General features: G+C 40.2%; 1 protein-coding gene and 1 non-coding gene across 3 annotated transcripts in view; one reads left to right on the forward strand and one right to left on the reverse strand.

The window, feature by feature from the left end:
- The window catches only part of ZNF609 (zinc finger protein 609), a 222,911-nt gene that overhangs the window by 122,373 nt on the left and 74,440 nt on the right, over positions 1-26,098 (reverse strand). The gene's annotated exons all lie outside the window — the stretch shown is intronic.
- On the forward strand, positions 22,040-22,146 carry LOC114230699 (U6 spliceosomal RNA). Its single transcript, XR_003616663.1, has one exon. It is a non-coding gene; the product is annotated as a U6 spliceosomal RNA (small nuclear RNA).

The following is a 26,098-nucleotide window of genomic DNA, read 5'->3' on the forward strand; positions in this document are numbered from 1 at the left end:
TATGTGATCTTGGGCAAATTACCTAGTCTCTGACTCATTTCCTCAGCTATCGATGGTATGACATTATTAACTTGTGTGATGACAATTAGCAAATATATGTAAACTTCTCACAACATTCTTAGAACACAGTGAGTCCCATTTTAAGTGTTTATTATTAAATTCACCATTTTGAAAACATAAATTTAATGTGGAATTCAGGCCTGTAGGCAAAACTAAGTTTTTCCCATGCAAAATGGAATAAAACAATTCATGTGCTTGTATTCAGGGTTTTCAGGTAAACTCTTGATAATAAAGCAGCACTAACACACAAAATGAGGAAAGATTTCCATAGTATTTTATTTTTTCAAATTTATAATTTTGAATATTTCATCTCAAGTAGTTTGTTTTAGTAGGTATTCTAAAAATTTCTCTTCAGGGATTCTAACCAGTACTATTAACTGGGCACATTCACTAATGTCTATTGATTCATCAATCTGTAATGAAAAACATCAGACTTAACAGCCATCTGGCATAGTGTTGTTTCTATGTTTTTCTGATGTTTTACAATGTCCACAAGTAGAATTCCTCAAAAGTAGCACCTTTTCTATTTCCTTTTCTTCACCAATTTCAATAATATTAACCATTTCTAAGCAAGATGATAAAATAATCAATTCTGCAATTGTATAATGCTACGACCTTTGTTTCCTGACTGTATTTGTACATGCTGAAAAAAAACCTCAAATCCTTTTCTATGAAAATGGAATGTTTTGTGATGAGGGATCAGTGTTGTTTGCTTGGAACAATTTCTTCTGAAAATTCTCCCTTGCAAATAAGACAATTAGGTTGGAGAAAAAAAAAACAATGGCAAATATATATATGTCTAAACTTAAAATCATCATCAACTAAATAATTATGAATTCACTTTTTTTCCTGCTACTTGGTTTGTGAGGTAACTCTGATGACTTTCCAGCTTTAATCAAGTAAGCTATATAGGGTTTTATAAACATACTAGAGGCTTGGCGCATGGATTCGTGCACCGGTGGGGTCCCACGGGCTGCCCTGTGGGGATCAGTGGGTCTCTGCACTGCAGCCTGGCCTTACCCGCTAGCTCATCAGGCTCCAGCCCACTGCCCATGCCGATCCTGCACAGCACAAAGTAGTGTGCGATGCAGCTGGCGGCTGGGGAGGAGCTGGAGCCCCGTTGTGCCTACAGCCACCGCCACTCGGTCGCACAGGGGGAGTGTCTGCGGGAGAGGCTTGAGCTGCACTCACCAGCCGTGAGCCCAGCGTCTAGCGCTCACCTGTCAGCTGAGCAGGGCTCCCACTATGGGAGCACACTGATCACCAGGGGGCAGCTCCTGCATTGAGCATCTTCCCCCTGGTGGTCAGTGCATGTCATAGTTACCAGTCGAGCAGTCGCTTAGGAGTTTATATCCTATACTAGAGGCCCGGTGCACGAAATTTGTGCATGGGGGGGGGGTGTCCCTCACCACAGTCTGCATCCTCTACAATCTGGCACCCCGTGAGAGATGTCCGACTGCCCGTTTAGGCCCGATTCTGGTGAGATCGGGCCTAAATGGGCAGTCGGACATCCCTCTCACAATCCAGGACTGCTGGCTCCCAACAGCTTGCCTGCCTGATTGCCCCTAACTGCTTCTGCCTGCCAGCCTGATCATCCCCTAACCACTCCCCTGCCAGCCTGATTGACGCCTAACTGCTCCCCTGCTGGCCCAATTGCCCCCAACTGCCCTCCCCTGCTGGCCCAATTGCCCCCAACTGCCCTCCCCTGCCAGCCTGGTCACCCCTAACTGCCCTCCCCTGTCGGCCTGGTCCCCCCCAACTGCCCTCCCCTGCAGGCCTGATCGCTCACAACTGCCCTCCCCTGCAGGCCTGGGTCCCCCCCCGCCCAACTGCCCTCCTCTGCTGGCCTGACTGCCTACAACTGCCATCCCCTGCTGGCCATTTTGTGTCCACATGGGGGCGGCCATTTTGTGTCCACATGGGGGCGGCCATCTTGTGTGTTGGAGTGATGGTCAATTTGCATATTACCACTTTATTATATAAGATTATTATATAGGATAATAAAAGCCTAATATGCAACTTGTCCCCTAGACCAGGAGTTCGACCAGGGGGTGGGATTGGTGGTAGCTGTGGCAGCAGGTGGCCGGGGAAAGGGAGGTGCCCCCTACCAGCAGCCACTAGGGACCCTACCCATGCACAAATTTTGTGCACTGGGCCTCTAGTATATAAATAAGGGTCTATACACTCCTACTCCCCTTTTCTACCCCATTTTTCTTCAAAGTCCTATTTGCTTTAAGTACGTAGACACATAGAGAGATAGACAGATTTTCATGCTTAATATTGATTGTGTAATTCTCCCACTAGAATGTAATCAAAACAGTGCCTGGTACCTGGTACTCACTAAATATTTGTCCAATCAATTAATTGGTAAACTGCCTTACAAATGGTCAAAGGTATTTCCATTATCTTCAGATAAAACCTGGTTTTAGGAAGTGCTTCTTTTGGACCAGAGCAAAATGTACTGGTCTTTAGAACACAGGGCCTTCTTTCTGAATTTTCAAAAGTCCAGAGGGCAAAACAGTCTTATTTACCACCTTCCATGCCAATTCTACATATGATTATTACTGCAACTTTATTCATCCACTTCATGTCCAATGTTCCCACTTTAATTATATCATCCTAACATGAATATCAAGGTCTATAAGGATAAGGCTTTCAAATATCTAGCCAGAAAACTAAACAAGCCAAAAACCCAAATTATGTGGATTCATTTGTTATTGTATAAAGTTGAATAAAATAAGTGCACTATTAACACCATGGCTGTCTATGTAAAAAAATCCTAGGAGCCCTGGCTAGTGTGGCTCAGTTGGTTGGAACATCATCCCATACACCAGAAAGTGGCAGGTTTAATCCCTGATCGGGATGTGTGCAGAAGGCAACTGATCAGTCTTTCTTTCTCTCTCTCTCTCTCTCTCTCTCTCTCTCTCTCTCTCTCTCTCCCTTCCTTTCTCTCTTACGATCAATTTTTTTAATGTTGTTTTAAATAATAATAATTGAATAAAAAACCCTAGGAAATATAAAACAAAACAAAGCCCTTCTGGAAATATGACTTTGATATGAAGTCTTACACAAAACTTAACTGCATTTCTATATACCAGCAACAAATAAATGGAAAAGGAAATTTTATTAAATACCATTTATAACAGGATCAAAAAACATGAAAAATTAAAATCACAATGAGATACCACTTTAAACCCACTAGGATATTGTAATGACAAAAAACACAGATAAGCCCTGGCCTGTGTGGCTCAGTTGGTTGAGCCTTATCCTATGCACTAGGAGGTTGTTGCTTCGATTCCAGTCAGGTTGTGGGCTTGATCTCCAGTAAGAGGCGTGCAGAAGACAGCAAATTGATGTTTCTCTCTCACATCCATGTTCTTCTCTCTCCCCCCTCTCCCTTCCTCTCTCTCTAAAATCAATAAAAACATATTTTTTAAAAAGATACACAAGAATGTGCAGCAACCAGAATTCTCAAAAAGTTGCTGGCGAGAGTGTAAAATGGTGCAATTACTTAGGAAAATAGTTTGCTGATTTTTAAAAATATATTTTTTATTTATAAAATATATATATTTATTGATTTCACAGAGGGAGGGAGAGAGAGAGGGAGAGGGAGTTAGAAGTATCAATGATGAGAGAGAATCATTGATCAGCTGCCTCCTGTTCGCCCCCTACTGGGTGGGGATCAAGCCCGCAATCGAACTGTGACCTCCTGGTTCATAGGTCGACACTCAACCACTGAGCCACGCCAGCCAGGCTAATCTGTACATTTAAAATGTATGATTTTTATTGTATAGATATTATACTGCAACAATTTGATTTTTTTACAATCTTGATCATCTGAATCCTCATCATACCCCCTCCCCCCACCTCCTTTCAGCAAGCAGATCTGGCTGAAAGTACCTCCAGGAGAGACAAAAAGGTGTCAAGAAAAAAGTGGGTTTCTAGTCTAATTTAATCCTGGTAAGTAGCCAGTCTTAACCTCTTTTACCTGCTATCAGAATGGCAAAAAACTACAGGTATGTAGTTCTTGCATTATAGAGAAATCACAGCTTTCTGCAGTTGTTCAACATCTGGGAGCCACCTTTACATAGAAGAACAACACCTACAATTTGATGGGCCAACAGCAGAATAAAAAGCACTGACTGGCCCTAGCTGGTTTGGCTCAGTGAATAGAATGTCTGCCTGAGGTCTGAAGGGTCCCAGGTTCGATTTTGGTCAAGGGCACATGCTGAGATTGCAGGCTCAATCCCCAGTAGGGGGTGTGCAGGAGGCAGCCGATTAATGATTCTCTCTCATCATTGATATTTCTCTCTCTCTCTCCCTCTCCCTTCTTCTCTGAAATCAATAAAGAAACAAAGAAAAAAGAAAAAGCACTGACTGGCAACCTGAAAACTGAAAACCAAATGCCTTTTAAACAATGTACCTGCCCTGCACTTCCAGCTCATGGCTTTCATGCTAGACTAGTAAGAAGGGGTTTATTTGCTGAAAGCTTAGAGGATTTATGAGAAGAGATTAGTCCTGGTATTACTGTTGAGAAAACTCTGGGCTAAGTTTAACAGTGACCCATGGCCTTAGAAAGGGGTTCAGATAAGGCTATAGAAGAAACCAAGTCTTCATTAAAAAAAGAATGCTGCCTGCTGTTTCAATATAAAGGAAGGAAAAAACACACAAACAGCCTGAAAAGAGAACTTCCAACCTAGCATCATTCGTCTGGTTGACAAAAATTACCTTAATTACATTTTTTCATGAATCTGGATACCAAAAACCAGTGAACGTATAAAGTATAAAGCACATCCAATTATATTCCAAAAGGCCCCAGAATCCTTTCAAATTCTATGATTTTGTTGGACTTTGAGCCTAATGAATATTACTTGGAATAAACAGGCTCAAAGATCAAGTTGAAAACCTTTCTTTTTAACATGAATTATATATTTTTTATATATTTCTTTTTAACATGAATGAGATTCAGTCAATAAGCATTTATGGAGCAGCTACTGGGCACGAGATACTGTGTTAAGTAATGTGGCACCTCAGATAAAAGTGACATAGTACCTGCCCTCAAAAAGACCTTACGTTTAGGTGGAAAAGAGAGAATTAGTTCATATAGGATGATGTGTCAAATGCTATGACAGAATACACATGAGGTCTTGGGAAACAAGAGCTTCCCAAAGTAAAGTGTCTACTGATTCTTGAAGAACTGGAAGTTATTTGATCAAAAATTATAGAAAATGGTGTTCTAGGCAGAGAAAAAAAATATATGTACAAAGGCACAATGATATAAAAAAATAGAAGGTATAAAACTCCATGACATGTCTAGGGAACGGCAAGTACTTTGGTATGGCAGAAATAAAGGAGTGGTAGATGATTAAGCTAGAAAAGGCAGACTAGGATAGGATTGTGAAGGACTATGTGTCTTAAAATTAAGGTACTGAAACATAATCCAGAATGTTACGAGAAGTAACTAAAATATTGTAAGTAGGAGTCTGATATCATGCTGTCATTTTAGAAAGATATAACCTGGCAGCAAAGTAGAGAATGGTCTGGAGAGATGCTAGATCAGAAGCAGGGTAACCAACTGGGAAGTAACTGGGATAAAGCAGGCAACAAGTGAAAAGGTCCAACTAACCAGAGAAGTGGGGATGGAGAGGAGGAGAGAGAATATTTTTAAGAGAAATCATTCACAGGACGTATGATTTCTGGAATAAGTGTAACGGAGAGAGTCTAGGGCAATTCTGTTTTAGCTTTAGTGATTGAGTGGATACTTCATTAAGCAACATCAAGATATGGAATATCAATGACAATCAGGTTTAGATAGAAAGATAAGAATTATCTTAGGCATGCTGATTAAAACATAATGGGTATTGGACTTTAGTGCACAGAACCTTGAAAGGTGACAATATTTAAATCCTACTTTAATATTATAGGGCTGAAGTTCTATTTGATGATGGGAGAAAATAACATAGAGAAGAAATGTTAAGAAAAATATTTCAGAAAAAAATGATATAAATTTCATAGTGGAACCTATAAGAGGTTATCATTTCTGCCTCACTCTCTCATAATAACTACCTGCAAAACAAGTCTATTGAATTCAGGCCAAAAGGACAAAGTTGGAGGAATCACACCACCTGACATCAAACTATACTACAAGGCCATAATAATCCAAACAGCATGGTGCTGACATAAAAACAGACATGTACATGATGCAACAGAATAGAGAGCCCAAAAATAAACCCACATCTTTATAGTCAATTACTATTTGACAAAGGAGGCAAAAACATAAAATGGGATAAAGACAGCGTATTTAATAAATGGTGTTGGGAATATTGGACAGATATGTGCAAAAAAATGAAACCAGACCACCTTTTTACACCATACACAAGAATAAACTCAAAAGGATTAAAGACTTAAATGTTAGACTCAAAACCATACAAATCCTAGAAGAAAACATAGGCAGTAAAATCTCGGACACAGCCCTAGCCAGTTTCATCAGTCCAGTGACTGAGGTGTCTCAGGTTCAATTCCAATCAAGGGCATGTACCGCAGTTGCAAGCTCAATCCCTGGCCCTGGCTGGGACATGTGCGGGAGGGAACCCATCAACGTGTCTCTCTCACATAAATGGTGTTCTCTCTCTGTATCTCTCCTTTCCTCTCACTCTCTCTAAAAATTGGTAGGAAAAATATTCTTGGATGAGGTTTAAAAAAAAAAATCTCAGACATTTCTCGTGGCAATATTTTTTCTGATATATCTTCTCAGGAAAGGGAAACAAAAGAAAAATAAACAAATGGAACTCCATCAAACCAAAATGGTTTTGCACAGCAAAGGAAGCTATCAGCAAAATAATAAGACAACCACTGAATGGGAGAACATATTCGCTATAATCTGATAAGAGGTTAATACCCCAAAATTTATAAAGAACTTATATAACAACTAAAAAATGAGCAAAGAGCCTGAATAGACACTTCTCCAAACTGGACATACAGATGGCCAATAAACATATGAAAAGATGCTTAGTGTCACTAGTCATCAGAGAAATGCAAATTAAAACCACAGTGAGTCCAGTGGGCATGGCTCAGTGGTTGAGCATTGACCTATGAACCAGGAGGTCACGGTTCAATTCCTGGTCAGGGCACATGTATGGGTTGTGGGATGGATCTCTGGTGTGGGGTGTGCAGGAGGGCAGCTGATCAATGATTCTCTCTCATCATTGATGTTTCTATCTCTCTCTCCCTCTCCTTTCCTCTCTGAAATCAATAAAAATTTATTTTTAAAACCACAATGAAATATCACCTCGCACCTATCAGAATGGCTATCAGCAATAAATAAAAAAACAACAAGTGTTGGCAGGGATGAGGAGAAAAAGGACCCTCGAGCACTGTTTGTGGGTAGGACTGCAGATTGGTGAAGCCACTGTGGAAAGCAGAATGGAATTACCTCAAAAATGAAAAAAGGAGCACTTGCCGGGTGGCTCGGTTGGTTGGAGCATCGACTCATAAACCGAAAGGTTTTGGTTATGATTCCCAGTCGGAGCACATACCTACATTGTGGGTTTGATCCCAGTCAAGGTGCATATAGGAAGCAAGTGATCAGTGTTTCTCTCTCCCTTCCTCTCTCTCTAAAAAAGCAATGAAAACATATCCTCAGATGAGCATTTACTAGTAAAATAAAAACAAATAATAAAAATAAAAATGGAACTGCCTTATGACCCAGAGATTCCACTTCTGGAAATTTGTCTGAAGAAACCCGAAACACTAAATAGGATAGAATACATACTCCCCTATGTTAATTGCAGTGTTATTCACAATAGCCAAGATTTGGGAGCAGTTCAAGTGCTCATCAGTAGATGAATGGATAAAAAAAGCTGTTGTACATCTACACAATGGAATACTACTCAGCTGTAAAAAAGAAAATTTTACCCTTTGCAACAGCATGGATGGACCTGGAGAGCATTATGCTACCTGAAATAGCCAATCAGAAAAAACCAAGTACTATATGATTTCATTCATATGTGGAATCTAATGAACAAAATAGAAATAGACTCATAGATAGAGAGCGTGCTGACAGCATGGGCGGTGGGGGGGGGGGGTATGGGAGAGCACTGGGTGAAGGGAAGAACTCATGTACACAGACAACAGTTTGGTGATTGGCAAGGGCAGGGGCATGGGGGAAGGTGGAGGTGGATATAGGGCGGGATAAATGGTGATGGACAGAGACTTGACTTGGGATACAGTGTACAGATAATATGCTGTAGACCTATGCACCTGAAACCTGTATAATTTTGTTAACCAGTGTCAACTCAATAAATTCAATAAAAAATAAATGTAAAAACTTTTTAGAAAAATTATATTTTTAATTATATTTTTAATTTTGCCCAAGAGGCTTATACATTTGTAAAGCATGTTCAAAGTTTGAGAAAGATTGGTTTTAGACCATTTTTCTAAGCTTCTCTACTCTCTCACAGCCTGGTAAATATATACTAGGGAGTAGGTTCTAGACTCCCCTATCTCAGAAGGACCCAGTTAAATTGAAGAGACTAAAAGTCTAATTTTAGTAACTAGGACTCAAAAGGCAAGAGCAAATAGACGAGATTCCACCTGGATAACAATTCCATTTCTATAAAATCAGTTACAGTCCAGTGTAATTTATTTACAATGCTCCACTCTGCCAATTATTCTCCTTGCAAGGAAATGCAACTCTTCTCCCCTTTTCCATGTATCCTATTTGGTGGAGAAGAGGAAGAGGACTAAAATGGACTTTGTTTTCCTGCTAAGACTTGAGGTTTTTATTTACATTTAAAAAAACAATCTGTTTTCACCAAGATTAATGACATATTCTGAATTACTAAACGCAAAGCTACCAACAACTAGCAAAAAGAAAAGAGAGAGTTAATATTAGTGTTCCCTTGCTGTAAATTAGTCTCCTCTTTTCACCAGCCCTTCCTTTCTCCAGCCTTTCAATCCTCATAAAGTCTAACCTACCCCTTCTCCAAGAACAGATGCTCTAAGGAAGATGATGAGGATGAGGGAAGATGAGAGAAAAATAATCTTTAAAAAAAAGTATTATAAGGCATAGGAGAAATGCAGACCTAAACCAGCTGGTATTAAAAAGCCTTACTTTTCAGACAAATTTTTAAATATTTGGCCTCTGCTATAGTCAAATATACTGATAAACTCTACGATAACTCAGTGTATGAACTAAAGCAAAAATCTGAAATATTTTGGTGAAGACTCGCCAAATTTCCCGAAATTTTTAAACATCAAGATCACAATATATTGTTGTCATATGCTGATTGTCAAATATCTTAGCTTAGAGATCTAACAGTAGATCCCAACATATTATTTGAATACCTCAACACTAAAATTTTCCGAGGGAAGTCTAATCTATCTGAAAAATTTTTCACCCCCTCATGCAACAGGGAAGGAAATGAACCTATCAGAGCACTACTCTAGAGTATGCATTTTCACTGAGGGCATCACCACCTGATGATTTGTGTTCCACCACAGGGCAAGAGTATAGAGAGATATACAGCATACATCTGGTATTAAAATTTCACGGCATGAAGGCATTTAGGGAGAAAATGTCTAAAAAGGCTACTTGGGAAAAATAATGAAGAAAAAGATGGAGAAACACTTTTCAAGATTAGGGTCGACAAATCTTTTCTGCAAAGGACGAAATAGTAAATATTTTAAGCTTTGAAGGCTGTAGTTTGTCACTATTCAACTTTGCCACTGTAACATGAAAATAGCCACAGATGATACTGAAAGGAATGAGCATGGCTGTTTCAATAAAACTTCATTTGATGATACTGAAAGGAATGAGCATGGCTGTTTCAATAAAACTTCATTTATGGACAAAAAAATTTGAATTTCATATCATTAAATAGCCACAGATGATACTGAAAGGAATGAGCATGGCTGTTTCAATAAAACTTCATTTATGGACAAAAAAATTTGAATTTCATATCATTAAACACTGTTCTTCTTTTGATGTTTTTCAACCATTAAAAATGCAAATATCAACCCAAATATCCATCAACAAATGGGTATAGAAAATGTGGTATATCCATATGATAGAATATTATCTATATATTTAAAGCCAGTGACCAGAACGGCGGAATGACTGGTTGCTATGACGCACACTGTGGTGGCCAACTGGCCTGATGGGGGCCCCTGATTGGCCCCCTGCAACAACCCACGGTCCTCCCCCTGGCCAGGCCCGCCCCTGATCGGCCCCCCCATTGGGGGCAGGGCCAGCCAACCTCCCACTGCCTACCCCCTGGGCTGGCAGAGCCCCAATCGGGGGTGGGGCCAGTGGCCAAACTCCAACAGCGCCCCCCCCCCACTGACCGGGCCCCAATGTGGGGGGGAGGGGGGGCGGCCAGACCCCATCTGTGCACGAATTCACGCACTGAGCCTCTAGTTTAGCAATAAAAAGGAATGAAGTATTGAATCATGCTATATATGAATAACCATTTAAAACATGCTAAGTGGAAGAAGCTAGTCACAAAAGAACATGTATTTATTGTATAATTCTATTTATATGAAATGTCTAGAATAGGTAAATTTCAAGTGACAGAAAGTAGGTTAGTGGTTACTTGGAGCTAGAGAGGTGGAGGGGGCAGTGTTTGAGAGAAGTGGAGGCTGATTGCAAAAATATATATGGTTCTTTTTGGCACAATAAAAATGCTCTAAAATTAGATGTTGATATACTATTCAACTCTGGGAATATACTGACTACCAAAAGCCCACAACAATATCTCACTTCATACCTGGGGAAAAAAGTCTTTAAGATACTTTATCAACTTTATTAAAATTAGAAAGCTTATTATGACTGTGCAATCATCTGAAAAGTGTTAATGCTCAATTCAGGTGTATGGGAGAAAGAACATTTTATGACAAATTTAAAAAAGCAAACATGTGGAAGTTTTAAATTAGGTGAAAGAAGTCAACCTCAAAAGGCATAGATGGTTCCATTTCTCTAATGTTTTAAAAAAACAACTATAAAGATGTAGAACAGTAGTTGTCAGAGGTAAGAGGTGGGTGTAATAGTAAAAATATTTTTGGAGTGATTTATGTATCCTAATGTTGGTGATTACTACATGAAAAATGACTTAAAATTTATAAAACTGTACCATCCCCAACCAAGAAGTCAATTTTACTGTATAATAGTTTTTAAAAACAATTAAGTACTTTTTAAAAAATTTTTTTTATTGATTTCTGACAGGAAGGGAGAGAGAGAGAGATAGAAACATTAAGGATGAGAGCGAATCATTGGTTGGCTGCCTCCTGCATGCCCCACACTGGGGATCGAGCCTGCAATCTGGGCATGTGCCCTGACCAGGAATCAAACAGTGATCTCCTGGTTCATAGGTCAACACTCAACCACTGAGCCACGCCGGCTAAGCTTAAATAGTTTTTTAAAAAGAAAAAGTGAAGATATATCTTCTTTTACTTAATTCAGTGGGTCTTGGTCTTTGGCTCCTAAAGCAGTATGAATATAACAAATATTTTCTTTCAATGTGCAATGTAGCTGTATGTAGTTATAAAACTTCCTCCTCCTTCCTTAAAACTGAAGCTGACTGTTCATAAACCATCAGACCCCTAGGTACATTTTTTTTTTTTTACACAGGTACATAGACAAAGCTTTTAGTGTTTTCCAGAGGCTCACTAACATAATTTTTAAGAAAGTCTATGCAACAAAAGGCGGTGAAACAAAAACAATCTAGACCAATAAATCACAACCCAATAGTGTTTACTCAGAGCACCTAACAGGACTTTATCTAGAAAAACAAGAACCTAGGGACAAGACCCTTGGAGCTGGGGAGTTCTGTCAAACACCTTGCAGCTTGCCACCTTCCTTATCACCATAAATTGAGTTATTAAAAAACATAACAGAATCACCCATGCAGAAGAATTCCAAATAATTTATGTAGATACTCTTATTCAAAGAGGACTTGACTCCTCACTCCTTCAGTGTGGCCTATGCATGATGACTTCCCTCCATAAATAAAGGTATGGAAAGAGGGGGAAAGAGTAACTTGACAGTATAAAAACCTGACTAGCACTATTTTAGCCAGATGATCAAGCCCAACATCTACAATAATAAATGATGCAAATAGTATATACCTTTGATGTAATGGGTGAAAATGTTACTTTACCTCTGTGGCTCTTCTTCCCCAAACTCATTAACTCCTGTCTAATTGGAGAGAAACATCAGATAAATACCAACTGAGGAGTATTCTACAAAATATCTGACCACAACACCTCAAAACTGTCAAGGTCTTCAAAAACAAGGAAAATCTGGGTAAAGTATTGTTCTGATACTCTAAGGTTGTGGGTTCGATCTCTGGTCAGGGCACCTATGAGAATTAACCAATGAATGCATACAACAAATCTCTCTCTCTCTCTCTCAAATCAATAAATAAAAAATTAAAAAAACAAGGAAAATCTGAAACACTGTCACAAGTGAAGAGGAGTTTCAGGAGACATGATAACTAAATGTAATGTGGTTTCCTGGATGGAATCCTAGAACAGAAAATATCAGGCAAAAAATAAGGAAATCTGAATAAAGCATGGAAGTTGGTTAATAATAACGTCTTAATATTGGTTCAGTAATAGTAACAAATGTACCATACTAATTAGTAAGATGTTAATAATGGGGGAATATGGGTGTGGGATATATAAGAACTCTGCCCTACTATTGTTTCAATTTTTCTGTAAATATAAAACTGTACTAAAAAATCTATATTAATAAAAGCCTAGGTGGTCCTCGTGCCCTCATGCGTGACGTCACCACTAGATGGCCACGCACATGGGAGTGATTAGGCAGGCAGGAGAGGTCAGTTGTGGGTGATCGGGCCAGCAGGGGAGGGCAGTTGTGGGTAATCGGGCCAGCAGGGGAGGGCACTTGGGAGTAATCAGGCCAACACGGGAGGGCAGTTGGGGGCGATCAGGCAGGCAGGAGAGCAGTTAGGCATCAATCAGGCTGGCAGGGGAGCAGTTAGGGGCGATCAGGCTGGCAGGCAGAAGCGGTTAAGGGCAATCAGGCAGGCAGGCAGACAAGCAGTTAGGAGCCAGTGGTCCCGGATTGTGAGAGGGATGTCTGACTGCAGGATCGGGCCTAAACCGGCAGTCAGACATCCCCCGAGGGGTCCCAGATTGGAGAGGGTGCAGGCTGGGCCAAGGGACACTCCCCCTAACTCCCCCCCCACCCGCACAAATTTTGTGCACCGGACCTCTAGTAGTCTATATAAAAAAAAGCATAACAGCACAATTCCAGGTTAGAGCTAGTGAACTGTTGAAAATCACTAGATCCCAAAACAAATCATATCCGACAAAGATATCTTTATTTTTTGTTGTTAATCCTCATCAGAGGATACTTTTTCTTTTCTTTTTTTTTTTTTTTTAAATTATATTTTATTGATTTTTTACAGAGAGGAAGGGAGAGGGATAGAGAGTTAGAAACATCGATGAGAGAGAAACATCCATCAGCTGCCTCCTGCAAACCCCCTACTGGGGATGTGCCTGCAACCAAGGTACATGCCCTTGACCGGAATCGAACCTGGGACCCTTGAGTCTGCAGGCCGACGCTCTATCCACTGAGCCAAACCGGTTAGGGCGGAGGATACTTTTTCAAAAAAAATTTTTTAATTGATTTTAGAGAGGAAGGGAGAGGGAGAGAAAGATAGAAATATCAATGATGAGAGAGAATCACTGATTGGCTATCTCCTGCACACCTCACACTGGGGAACTAGCACACAACCGGGGCATGTGCCCTGACTGGGAATTGAACCATGACCTTTGGTTCATAAGTTGACACTCAACCACTGAGCCACGCCAGCTTGTCCAAAGGACATTTTTCCCATTGACTTTTTTTAGAGAGAGTGGAAGGAAGGGGGAGACACAGAGAGAAAAACATCGATGTGTGAGAGACACATCGATTAATTGCCTCCTGTACGCACCCTGACTGAGGCAGAATTGAGCCTGCAACTAAAGTACCTGCTCTTGACAGGAATCAAACCTATGACCCTTTAGTCCTCAGCCTGATGCTCTAACCACTTAGCAAACCAGCTAGAGCTGACTAAGGTATCTTAAGTGTTTTCACACAAATAACAAATGTACAAGACCAGCTATACAATATTTAATGTTCATGATAACTCTGAGCTAAAGAAAAATCTTAATTCTCTCAACTCCTTTCAAAGAGCACTTAAAGGAAAGAATTCATTAAATTGGGTTTTAAAAAAATTTATAAAGCCCAATTACATGCCAGACACTGGAGATACAGAGATGAATGAGTCTGTCTTTATCAAACAACTTATAGATTGGGGGTGGGGGGGGGGCGTGAGGGGATTGGGGATCAGATGTGAAAACAAAAATTAGAATAAGACAAATCAGTGCTACAATAAGTCTGAAAAATAATCATGGGAGTAAAGATTTACTTTTATCTGGACAAAGTCAATTATGAAAATATATTTGCAAAATGAAGTAAGAGAAAGCTCTAATATGGTTTTGTGAGGCTTAGGATAGCTGACAGACAAGTGGATCACTGGTTATCAAGAGATTTTAGGGAACGTGAGTTTCAAAAGTATATTCATAGATCAAATAGTTTTTTAAAAGTTTTAAAAAAAAGAGAACAGCTAAATCTCCCTGCCCCTTTAAAAAAAATTGTTGATAACCTTCAGTGAATCTGAAAACAAGAAATTCTGCAAAAATAAATGTTTACATATTTTTCACAGACAGACTTGTAACATTCCCACTTACATACCAGTCATAAGAATTACTAAGAGTGAAAGCACACACTTTTCTGGCCTACTTACATATATATAATCCTAACATCCTCCTTCCTATTTCCTTCATGTATGAAGCAGGGATATCTAAATATTATTCTACCCATTATTGGAGTCCCAATAAGCCCAATAGACCCCTTCAATAAACCTGTTTCCAAATTCTCTTCCACTGATTTTTTCTTTCTTTATATCACATACAATCTGTGTTATATAAGCTATCACATTTCTGTGATCTAATATTTCATGAGTTTTATCTCTGAATAAGATGTACATTTCTTTAATATGTACTGTGGTTTCTACTCTCAACATTCAACTACTTACAAAATTACTCATTGTTCATGGCTGCTTACAGAAACCAACTCTGTCTGATTTAAGCAAAAGGTTAGTGGGTAACTCAGAACTCGCAGGAAGTCTGGAGAATTAGGCTCAGAAAACAAGCAGGCACAGAGAGAGGCACAACCAGAACTGCTAACAAAATCATGTCACACTATCAGTCTGCTAGCATTGCTGCCTCCATCACTGAACCACTTACACTGTATGTCACCACCACCACTATAAACAGTTTTCCACTGTCCTTTGAGATTAGGAACTGATTGAAAATATTAGGGGTAATATGTCTGGTTGGTGAAACCTGGGTCAAGATGTCAAACCCTTATTGCTAAGAGAGTGGGTAGAGTAAGCATCTGACATTTTCTCATTTTACAGTAGACATTGAACTTATAAGGTAAGGAATTGCCTTGCCCCAAAGGGCAAAGGCTCAGATAATTGGTAGCATTAAAAAAAAAAAAAAAAAAGCCCAGCTGGTGTGGCTCATTTGGTTGAGCATTGCCCCATGCATCAAGAGGTCATTGGTTTGATACCCAGTCAGGGCACAGGGTTCTGGGCTTCTCCCCAAGGGCAGAAGGCAGCTGATTGATGTTTCTATCTCTCCCTCTCCCTTCCTCTCTCTCTAAAATCAATAAAAAAAAAATTTAAAAAAAGACAAATCTCCCTTATATATATTGAATTATTATATCTTCCAAATGATTAAGGGCACAGCTATGTAAAATAAAAGCACAGTATCTTAGGAGAAAAACAATATATTTAATCAAAATAACGTGAGTAGTACAAAAAGACGTAATAGAAATTATCTGCATATATGGATGGTGATATTTAACCTTGCTCAGTAAGTTAAATCTAAATAGTAATTGATACATCTGATAAAGAGTTAATACCCAAAATATATAAGGAACTCATACAACTTAATAGAAGGAAGACAAACAATCCAATTAAAAAATGGGCAAAGGACTTAAATAGGTACTTCTCCAAAGTGGACATACAGATGGCCAAAGGACATGAAAAAATACTCAAAGTCACTGATCATCAGAGAGATGCAAATTAAAATGACAATGAAGTATCACCTCACACCTGTCAGAATGGCTACCATCAACAAATCAACAAATGACAAGTGCTGGCAAGGATGTAGAGAAAAGGGAAGCCTAATACACTGCTGGTGGGAATGCAGACTGGTGCAACCATTATGGAAAACAGTATGGAGTTTCCTCAAAAAATTAAGTATGGAACTGCCATTTGACACAGTGATCCCACTTCTAGGAATACATCCAAAGAAACCCAAAATACCCATCAGAACGAATGTAGCAGCACAATTTATAATAGCTAAGATCTGGAAATAGCCCAAGTGCCCATCAGTAGATGAGTTGATAAAAAAGTTGTGGCACATTTATACCATGGAATACTATGCAGCAGTAAAAAAAAAAAAAGAGAATCTCTTACCCTTTCAGACAGCATGATAGAGAGTATCATGCTAAGTGAAATAAGTCAGTCATAGAAAGAAAAGTATCACATGATCTCACTCATATGTGGAATCTAAGTAACAAAATAAACTGATGAACAGAGTGGATCCAGAGACATGGAAGCATGGAACAGAGTGTGGAATCCCAGAGGAATGTGGTGAGAGGGTGGGTGGGTGGGAGGTAATTTACCAAGGACCTTTTATGCATATATGCATGGCCCATGGACACAGATGGGAAGTGAGGGCATGGGGCGGGGGTTGGCTGGAGGGCGTTAATGGGGGGGAAAGGGGACATATGTAATACTTTCAACGATAAAGAATTATTTTTTTAAAATGAAAAAAAAATAGTAGTAACTTATCTAGTCAAGTAGCAGCAGTTATATCCATATAGAAACACAGGGATAAACAATTCTGTACTAAAACAGAGTAGTCAGATTTGGTAAAGAAAAAACTAGAAGCTTTCTCACAGATCATCCATCATTGAAAAAGATTTGCATGTCAGAAACTGGGGATACATACAGAAGCCTAGAGTCTAATAACAAAAAACAGACATGAAAACAACTGGATATAATAAAACATTATGGATGTTAAATGCTGCCATGGGGGATTCAAAGGAAAGATGCCAGGGTAGGGATGAGGTGGAATGACACAAAATCAGAAAAGGCATTGTTGAAGAGGTGTTCTTAAACATCTGGAATGATAAAATGAATAGCACAGAAAAAAGACAGGGAGAGGAAGAAAAACAAATAAACTTAAAATACCATCCTAACACGTGATAGGCCTAGTTCCATTTATGACTCCAAACAGTTGGGGATTTTTTAAATCTTCATTGTTGAGAGTATTACAGACGTCCCCCCTTTTCCCCCATTGCCCCCCTCCACCTAGTTCTGGCCCGGCCCTAAACCTTCACCACCCTATTGTCTGTGTCCACAGGAAATGCATATATGCATGTAAATTCTTTGGTTAATCTCTTTCCAGTCCCCCTCCCACCTTCCTTCTGAAACAGGTGAAAATAAAAGTTTATATGAATGCATATCAAAAACAAAAAGATGTCAGTCAATTTGGAATTTAGTTTCCTAAAAGCGAGTGCAAATATGGATATGGTAGGTTGCAAAAAAAAAAAAGTCACAAATTCTTCACCTCCCTGAACTCACCCACTTGCAATTCTCTCATCAAGAGATGGAATTCTACTTCTTTACCACTTGAACCTATGCTAGCCTTGTGATTTGTTTTGGCCAACAGAAAGTAGAGGAAGCAAAGTAGTATCAGTTCTCTGCCTGAGCATCAGGAGGCCGGGCACACATCCCACGGTTCCTCCTTGGGAGAGAGACTGCCATGTGAATAACCCTTATGTAGCCTGCTAGAGAATGAAAAACCACTTGGAGAAGGTGGCTCAGTTGTCCCAACCATGGTAAGCCAAGTCTGGCACAGATCATCAGAACCCCATAGCAGAATCCAGCCTAAACTGCTAATTCTCAGAACAAAAAAAAAAGCTAAGTAAATCACTGTTGTTTTAAGCCATTAAGTTGGATTGCTTTTTATACAGCAAAAGCTAACTGAGGTAATGGATAACAGAGGTAATGGGTTTGGAAAATATGTGGATAGATACGTTTCTAAATTAAAAGGTGTCTATTCACCATTATGGAATTTCTAAAGTTGAGAACTGATAAAAATTTTCAGATTTCCTCAGCAGTATATTTCAGAAAATGTCCACAACCCCTACAATACTTAAAAAATAAATGGGTAAGAGGTGATCTAAAAGTATAAATGCTCAAATATTCAACAGTAGGAAAAAATTGTAGTGTATTCACATAATAGACTACTATAGAGCAATGAGAGTGACCAAACTACATACTCTTGCAATTATGTTTATGGCTCTCACAGCCTCCAAAAGTATATATAAGAAATAAAAACAGGCAAAACTAATGTAGGCTGTTAGGAGTTAGCATAGTGGCTAGCCTTAGGGAGCTGTGACTAGAAGGCAGCACAAGGGACGTTTCCAGGAGCTACTAGTGTTCTGTTTCTTGATCTGGGTGCTGGTTACATGGGTGTGTTCAAATTGTGAAAATTCACCAAGCTGTAAGCTTATAACTAGAGTACTAAAATGTATTTCTAAAAGTACATATTCTACATAATTAATAATTATTGCCTTTATTTACTTACTTATATGTACTGTTGTAACCCCAAAATGTTATTTAAAACTTCAGACATACACTAAAATCAAAAGAATAGTATACATATATAGCTGTATTTTGATTAGCATCTCTAATGATCTTTTTGCTCAACACTTCTTTGTCAAAATACACAGTTATTTTGTTTTTCACCCCTAATTTATCCCTTCCTAATAAAAACATAACTACCTATCAAACCTAAACAATTCTGGGAGAAAACTCAGGAAAGCAGGAACAAGCATAGTTTAAGTACATGTGTATATGAGTTTCCTATAGCCCTCACTGGAGTCAGACTCTCTCACCATATTTGCTATTTTCTTGAAGCAGTTAATTGATATATGCAGGCTTGAGTAAACAATCTAAAAATACAAAATGTCTAGCCCAGACCGGGTAGCTCAGTTGGTTAGTGTCATCCCAATAGGCCAAGGTTTGGGTTCGATCCCCAGTCAGGGCACATGCCCAGGTTGCGGTCTTGATCCCCAGCTAAGGGTGTACAGGAGGCAGCCAATCAGTGATTCTCTCTCATCATAGATGTTTCTCTCTCTCTCTCCCTCTCACTTCCTCTCTCTGAAATCAATTTTTTAAAAAAGGAACCAATGAATGTCTAAATATGTGCAACAACAAATTGATGTCTCTCTCAAAACACACCTTAAAAAAATAAAAATACAAAAATTCTAGCTAGAGTTCACAGGCAGATGGTAAAACAGACTGAGGAGAAAAAGAGGATAATGATGGAAAAAACTGAATAAACAGACATTCTCTCCTAAAGCAGGGGTCTGGTAGGAGGGTTGGGGTGGGGTGGGTGGGAAGAGGCCCCTTAAGAAAACCCCAATGGCCAAATTCTAAGAACCACTGCATTTGCACATTTCAATATCCATATACACACTCACATATATTCTGAGTTTTTTATTACTGTTCCAAAGGTTATCATGACTTCAACTCTTCTTTATTCATTCAAATACTCATGCACTTTAGGGTAAAATGTGAGAGAACTGAGAAGACCTTAAACAACCAACGTAAGTGCAGACACCTATATATACAACATCTAATGATGTGGTCTATGGCATCATGTTTTTCTATTGCTCTTATTCTAGGGATAAAAATGAGCCAATAATGTCACACTCGTAAAGTTTACATAGATTCCAGTATTTCTTTTTTTGTGTTTTGGATCAGATGAGAATAGAAAACAATGTGTCCATCTATTAAGTCCAGAACTGACACAAGACCCTAGACTTGAGTTAATGAAGAGATACAGATATACCATGTTCTTAGGTGGTAAGCCAATACTGTATTATATAATGACTAGAGGCCCAGTGCACGAAAATTCATGCACAGGAGGGGGTGGTCCCTCAGCCCAGCCTGCTCCCTCTCACAGTCCGGGAGCCCTCGGGGGAATGTCCGACTGACAGCTTAGGCCTGCTGGGAGTGGGCCTAAGCCGGCAGTTGGGCATCCTTAGTGCTGCCAGGGACAAGGGAGAGGCTCCTGCCACTGCCACTGCGCTCACCAGCCTGTGAGGCAGGCTTCTGGCTGAGCAGCAATCCCCCTGTGAGAGCACACTGACCACCAGAGGGCAGCTCCTGCATTGATCATCTGCCCCCTGGTGGTCAGTGCGTGTCATAGAGACCTGTCATTCCACTGTTCAGTTGATTTGCATATTAGCCTTTTATTATACTAGTATAGGAAGTATAGGATAATGCAACAGTTTATTACATTATTATAAAGACCATTTCTCCCTTAACTTAAATACATAAAGTCAATGTAATTTCAATGAATAGCTGAATTGGATTTTGGGAATAATAAAATTTTTTAAAATAATTTTTACCTGATGATATTTTTTCCATTGCTTTTTAGAGAGTGGAAGGGGGGGGGGGAGGGGGAATCAGAGGTGAACTCAGAGAGAGAGAGGGAGAGAGAGAGCCTTCCAAATGAGCCCTGACGGGGACCGGGGATCAAACCTGCAACCCAGTGCCCTTGACCAGGAATCAAACCTTAGACAACACATCTAACCACTGTACCATGCCAGCCAAGGCTAACAAGCTAGTCTAGAAAGAAGGAATATGAGGACAACTTTGCCCTGTTGCAATAGCTTAAGTCTTACATGGCACCTATGAAGTTATGTAGCACTAAAGGAGCTTTACATATATTAATGCATTTAATTCTCACAATAACCCTATAATGTATGTAATATTATAATCCTTATTTTACAGACAATACTGAGGTCTAGAGAATTTAAATAATTCCCACTAAGTTATCTAACTGATAAATGGAAGAGCTAGCATTCAACTAGTCTAACCCGAGTTAAGCTCTTAACTTAGTTTTATCATGCTGTCTTTTCCTAGACATTATCTCATAGGCCCACAACAGATCATTAAAAGTATGATATGAAGATATAAGATGCCGAAACCGGTTTGGCTCAGTGGATAGAGCGTTGGCCTGCGGACTGTAAGGTCCCAGGTTCGATTCCGGTCAAGGGCATGTACCTTGGTTGCGGGCACATCCCCAGTGGGGGGTGTGCAGGAGGCAGCTGATCGATGTTTCTCTCTCATCAATATTTCTGACTCTCTATCCCTCTCTTCCTCTCTGTAAAAAATTAATAAAATATATTAAAAAAAAAAGATATAAGATAACTGGACTGACAAAAAAGCCCAGCAACAGACCCAAATATATATAACAATTTAAATTATGATAAAGATGGCATCTAAAATCAATTAAAAACTTGGAAGAATATTCAATAAATGATGAGAGGGCAGCTGACTCTCCAATTGGATTTTTTAAAGAATTAGGTTCCACCCTAACCGGTTTGGTTCAGTGGATAGAGCATCACCTGCAGACTGAAGGGTCCCAGGTTTGATTCCAGTCAAGGGCATATACCTTGGTTGCAGGCACATCCCCAGTGGGGGGTGTCCAGGAGGCAGCTGATGGATGGATATTTCTCTCTCATCGATGTTTCTGACTCTCTGTCCCTCTCCCTTCCTCTCTGTAAAAAATCAATAAAATATATATTTTTAAAAAAGAATTAGGTTCCTACAGCACACTAAAATAAATACCAAATGGTTTTTAAAAACTAAATTTAAAACCAAATATTTAGAGTAAAAAATATACAGGTTAATATTCTTATAATCTTGGCATGAGGAAGTTCTTTTTAAATTAGACATGAAATTTAGGAGTGATTAAAAAAATACCTCAACAAATTGCATTAAATACAAACTTTTATAAGACTAAATAAAACACAGTGCTCACTTCGGCAGCACATATACTAAAATTGAAACAATACAGAGATTTATTAGCATGGCACCTGTACATGATGACATGCAAATTCACAAAGTGTTCCACATTTTTGGGGATCTAAAGTACAGCAGAGGGAATATCCTATCTAATAAAAGAGTACTATGCAAATTGACCGTCACTCCAACACACAAGATGGCTGCCCCCATGTGGACACAAGATAGCCACCACAAGATGGCCAGTAGGGGAGGGCAGTTGGGATGGATCAGGCCTGCAAGGGAGGGCAGTTGTGGGCGATCAGGCCAGCAGGGGAGGGTAGTTGGGAGGACCAGGCCTGAAAAGGAGAGCAGTTGGGGGCAATCAAGCCTGCAGGGGAGGGCAGTTAGGGGTGACCAGGCTGGAAGAGGAGGGAAGTTGGGGGTGACCGGGCCTGCAGGGAAGGGAAGGGCAGTTGGGGGGTGGGGGACCCAGGCCTGCAGGGGAGAGCAGTTGGGGGGGACCAGGCCTGCAGGGGAGGGCAGTTAGGCATCAATCAGACTGGCAGGGGAGTGTTTAGGGGGTGATCAGGCTGGCAGGCAGAAGCAGTTAGGGGCAATCAGGCAGGCAGGCAGGCAGGCAGGCAGGCAAGCAGTTGGGAGCCAGCAGTCCTGGATTGTGAGAGGAATGTCCGACTGCCCATTTAGACCCAATCCTACCCTGTAGGATCGGGCCTAAACGGGCAGTCGCACATCCCTTGAGGGGTCCCAGATTGGAGAGGGTGCAGGCTGGGCTGAGGGACATACACACCCGTGCACAAATTTCGTGCACCAGGCCTCTAGTCTATATATATAAAAGCCTAAGAGACCTTTATGACCGAATGACCAGTTGGTAGCTATGACGTGCACTGATCACCAGGGAACAGACATTCAATGCAGGAGCTGCCCCCTGGTGGTCAGTGCACTCCCATAGCAGGAGCACTGCTCAGCTGACAGGCAGGCTCATGGCTGGCAAGCGCAGTTGTGTCAGTGGCGCGAGCCTCTCCCGCAGACACTCCCCCTGCACACTGTAGCGGCAGCAGCAGGTACATCGGGGCCCAGCCCAGGCTCGGGCTCCTTCCCAGATGCCTGCCGCATCACAGACTACTTTGTGCTGTGTGGGATCGACGCAGACAGTGGGCTGGAGCCCGATGAGCTGGTAGTTAAGGCCGGGCTGCAGTGGTGTGGACGTCCACTGATCCCCACAGGCCAGGCCAAAGGATCCCACCGGTGCATGAATCGGTGCACCGGGCCTCTAGTAGTCAATAATAGCAAAATAACTTTGTATGGTGACAGATGGATACTGGACTTTTCGTGGTGATCACTTTGTAAGTACCTAAATGTCAAGTCACTATAATATAAAATAATATAATATAATATATAGTATGTCAACTATCCTTTAATTTAAGAAGAGCTTTACAGTCCAGAATGGGGAGAGGGAGACTAAAATCACCTAAGTAAACTAAACAAACAAACAAACAAACAAAAAAAAACATGAATTCTCCCCATAGTCCAATTCCTATCAAAACCCTAGCAATACTTTTTTGTAGATACAATTAAGCTAATTTTAAAATTTATATAGAAAGGCACTGACCTAAGAATAACTAAAATTATTTTGACAAAGAAAAATAAAGTAGGAGGATCACTCTATCCTATATCAAGGTTTATTAAATAGCTATAGTAATCAAGATAATGTAGTACTGGCAGAGAGATAGACACATGGGTCAATCGAACAGAGCAGAGCCCAGAAATAGATATATACAAGTATGGTCAAGTGATTTTGACAAAGGTGCAAAAGCAATTCAGTGGAGGAGGATGGTCTTTTCAATGAATGATGGTGAAGCAATTGGAATATCCATAGGCACACACACACAAAATGAGCCTCAACCTAAACTTCACACCTTCTATAAAATTTCACTCAAAATGGACTGGCCTCTGAGAAAAAAAAAAAAAAAAAGGATCACTGGCTTAAATGTAAAACATAAATATCGCATAAGGGACTAGATCTAGAATATATAAAGAACTATAAAAACAACAGTAAACAATTAGAAAACGGGTGAGAGACATTCAGAGACATTTCATTAAAGAAGATATACAGATGACAAACAAGTACATGAAAAGATCTTCAACAATGTTAGTCATCAGGGAAATGCAAATTAAAATGACAATGAGATCACTATACACATGTCAGAATGTCTAAAATAAAAAAAAATAGAGTTAACACTAAATACTGGCAAGGATGCAAAGAAAATGGATTCTCATGCATTGCTGGTATGTAAAATAGTATAGCCACTCTGGAAAATTATTTGGCAGTTTCTTAAAACACTCAACACACAATTACCATATGACCCAGCAATTGTACTCTTGGGCATTTATCCCAGAGAAATGAAAACTTATGTTTGCATAAAACCTGTATATAATGTTCTTAGCAATTTTTTTCATAATAGTGCAAAACTGGAAATAACCCAAATGTCCTTCAACAGGTGATTTGTTTAACAAACCGTGGTACATACACACCCATGCCATAGAAACTCTGCAATAAAATACATGCAACAACCTGGATAAATCACCACAGAATTATGCTGACTAAAAAAAAGCCAATTTTAAATGGTTACTTACTGGTACATACTATACAATTTCATTTGTGTAATATTTCTGATATAACAAAATTTTAGAAATAGAGAACAGATTAGTGGTTGCCTGGAATTCACGGGGGAAAAGAGGTGTTATAAAAAGGGATGTGGCTGTAGTATAAAAGGACAACATCAGGGATCCCTGTAGTTTATGGAATGGTTCAGAATCTTGACAGTGGTGGTGAATCCTATCTAATAATTTCAATTGACCATCACTCCAACACACAAGATGGCTGCCCCCATGTGGTCAAAAATGGCTGCCCCCATGTGGACACAAGATGGCCGCCACAAGATGGCCAGCTTGTGAGGGTAGTTGGGAGGGAACAGGCCTGCAAGGGAGGGCAGTTGTGGGTGATCAGACCAGCAGGGGAGGGCAGTTAGGGGTGACCAGGCTGGGAGAGGAGGGAAGTTGGGGGCGACCAGGCCTACAGGGAAGGGCAGTTGGGGAGTTCCCAGGCCTGCAGGGGAGAGTAGTTGGGGGGGGACCAGTCCTGCAGGGGAGGGAAGTTAGGGGTGACCAGGCCTGCAGGGGAGGTCAGTTAGGGGCAAACAGTCTGGCAGGGGAATGGTTAGGGGATGATCAGGCTGGCAGGCAGAAGCTGTTAGGGGCAATCAGGAAGGCAGGCAGGCGAGCAGTTGGGAGCCAGCAGTCCTGGATTGTGAGAGGGATGTCCAACTGCCCGTTTAGGCCCGATCCTACTGGGATCGAGCTAAATGGGCAGTCAGACATCCCTTGAGGGGTCCCAGATTGGAGAGGGTGTAGGCTGGACTGAGAGACACAAACCCCTGTGCACAAATTTTGTGCACCGGGCCTCTAGTACACATATAAGACTATAGAGAACTACACATGCACACACCACTGGACAAATCTGAATGAGATCGGTGGATTGTATCAATGTCAATATCCTGGTTGTGATGTAATACTATAGTTTTACAACATGTTACCATCGGGGGAGACTGAGTAAAGTGTACAGGGATCTTTGTATTATTTCTTACAACTGCATTTGACTCTACAATTATCTCAATAAAAATGCCAATTTAAACAAAAGACAAAGGACAGACAACAAATAGTTGTAATAAATAAAGTAGACAATGCCCTAGCTGGTTTGGCTCAGTGGATAGAGCATCAGCCGGTCCCGGGTTCAATTCCAGACAAGGGCACATGCCTGGGCTGTGGGCTCGATCCCCAGTAGTGGGCGTGCAGGAGGCAGCCAATCAATGATTCTCTCTCATCATTGATGTTTCTATCTCTCTTCCCCTCTCCCTTCCTCTCTGAAATCAATAAAAATATATTTTAAATAAATAAAGTAGACAAAACCACACTAAAACTATAATAAAGGATTTTCTAAAAGACAAACCCACAAGGAAGGAAAGAAAAGGAGACAAAAATAACATTTCAGAATCTAGAAAGCAAATTAA

Source organism: Eptesicus fuscus, chromosome 5, assembly GCF_027574615.1.
Source record: "Eptesicus fuscus isolate TK198812 chromosome 5, DD_ASM_mEF_20220401, whole genome shotgun sequence".
NCBI classification, from domain to species: domain Eukaryota; kingdom Metazoa; phylum Chordata; class Mammalia; order Chiroptera; family Vespertilionidae; genus Eptesicus; species Eptesicus fuscus.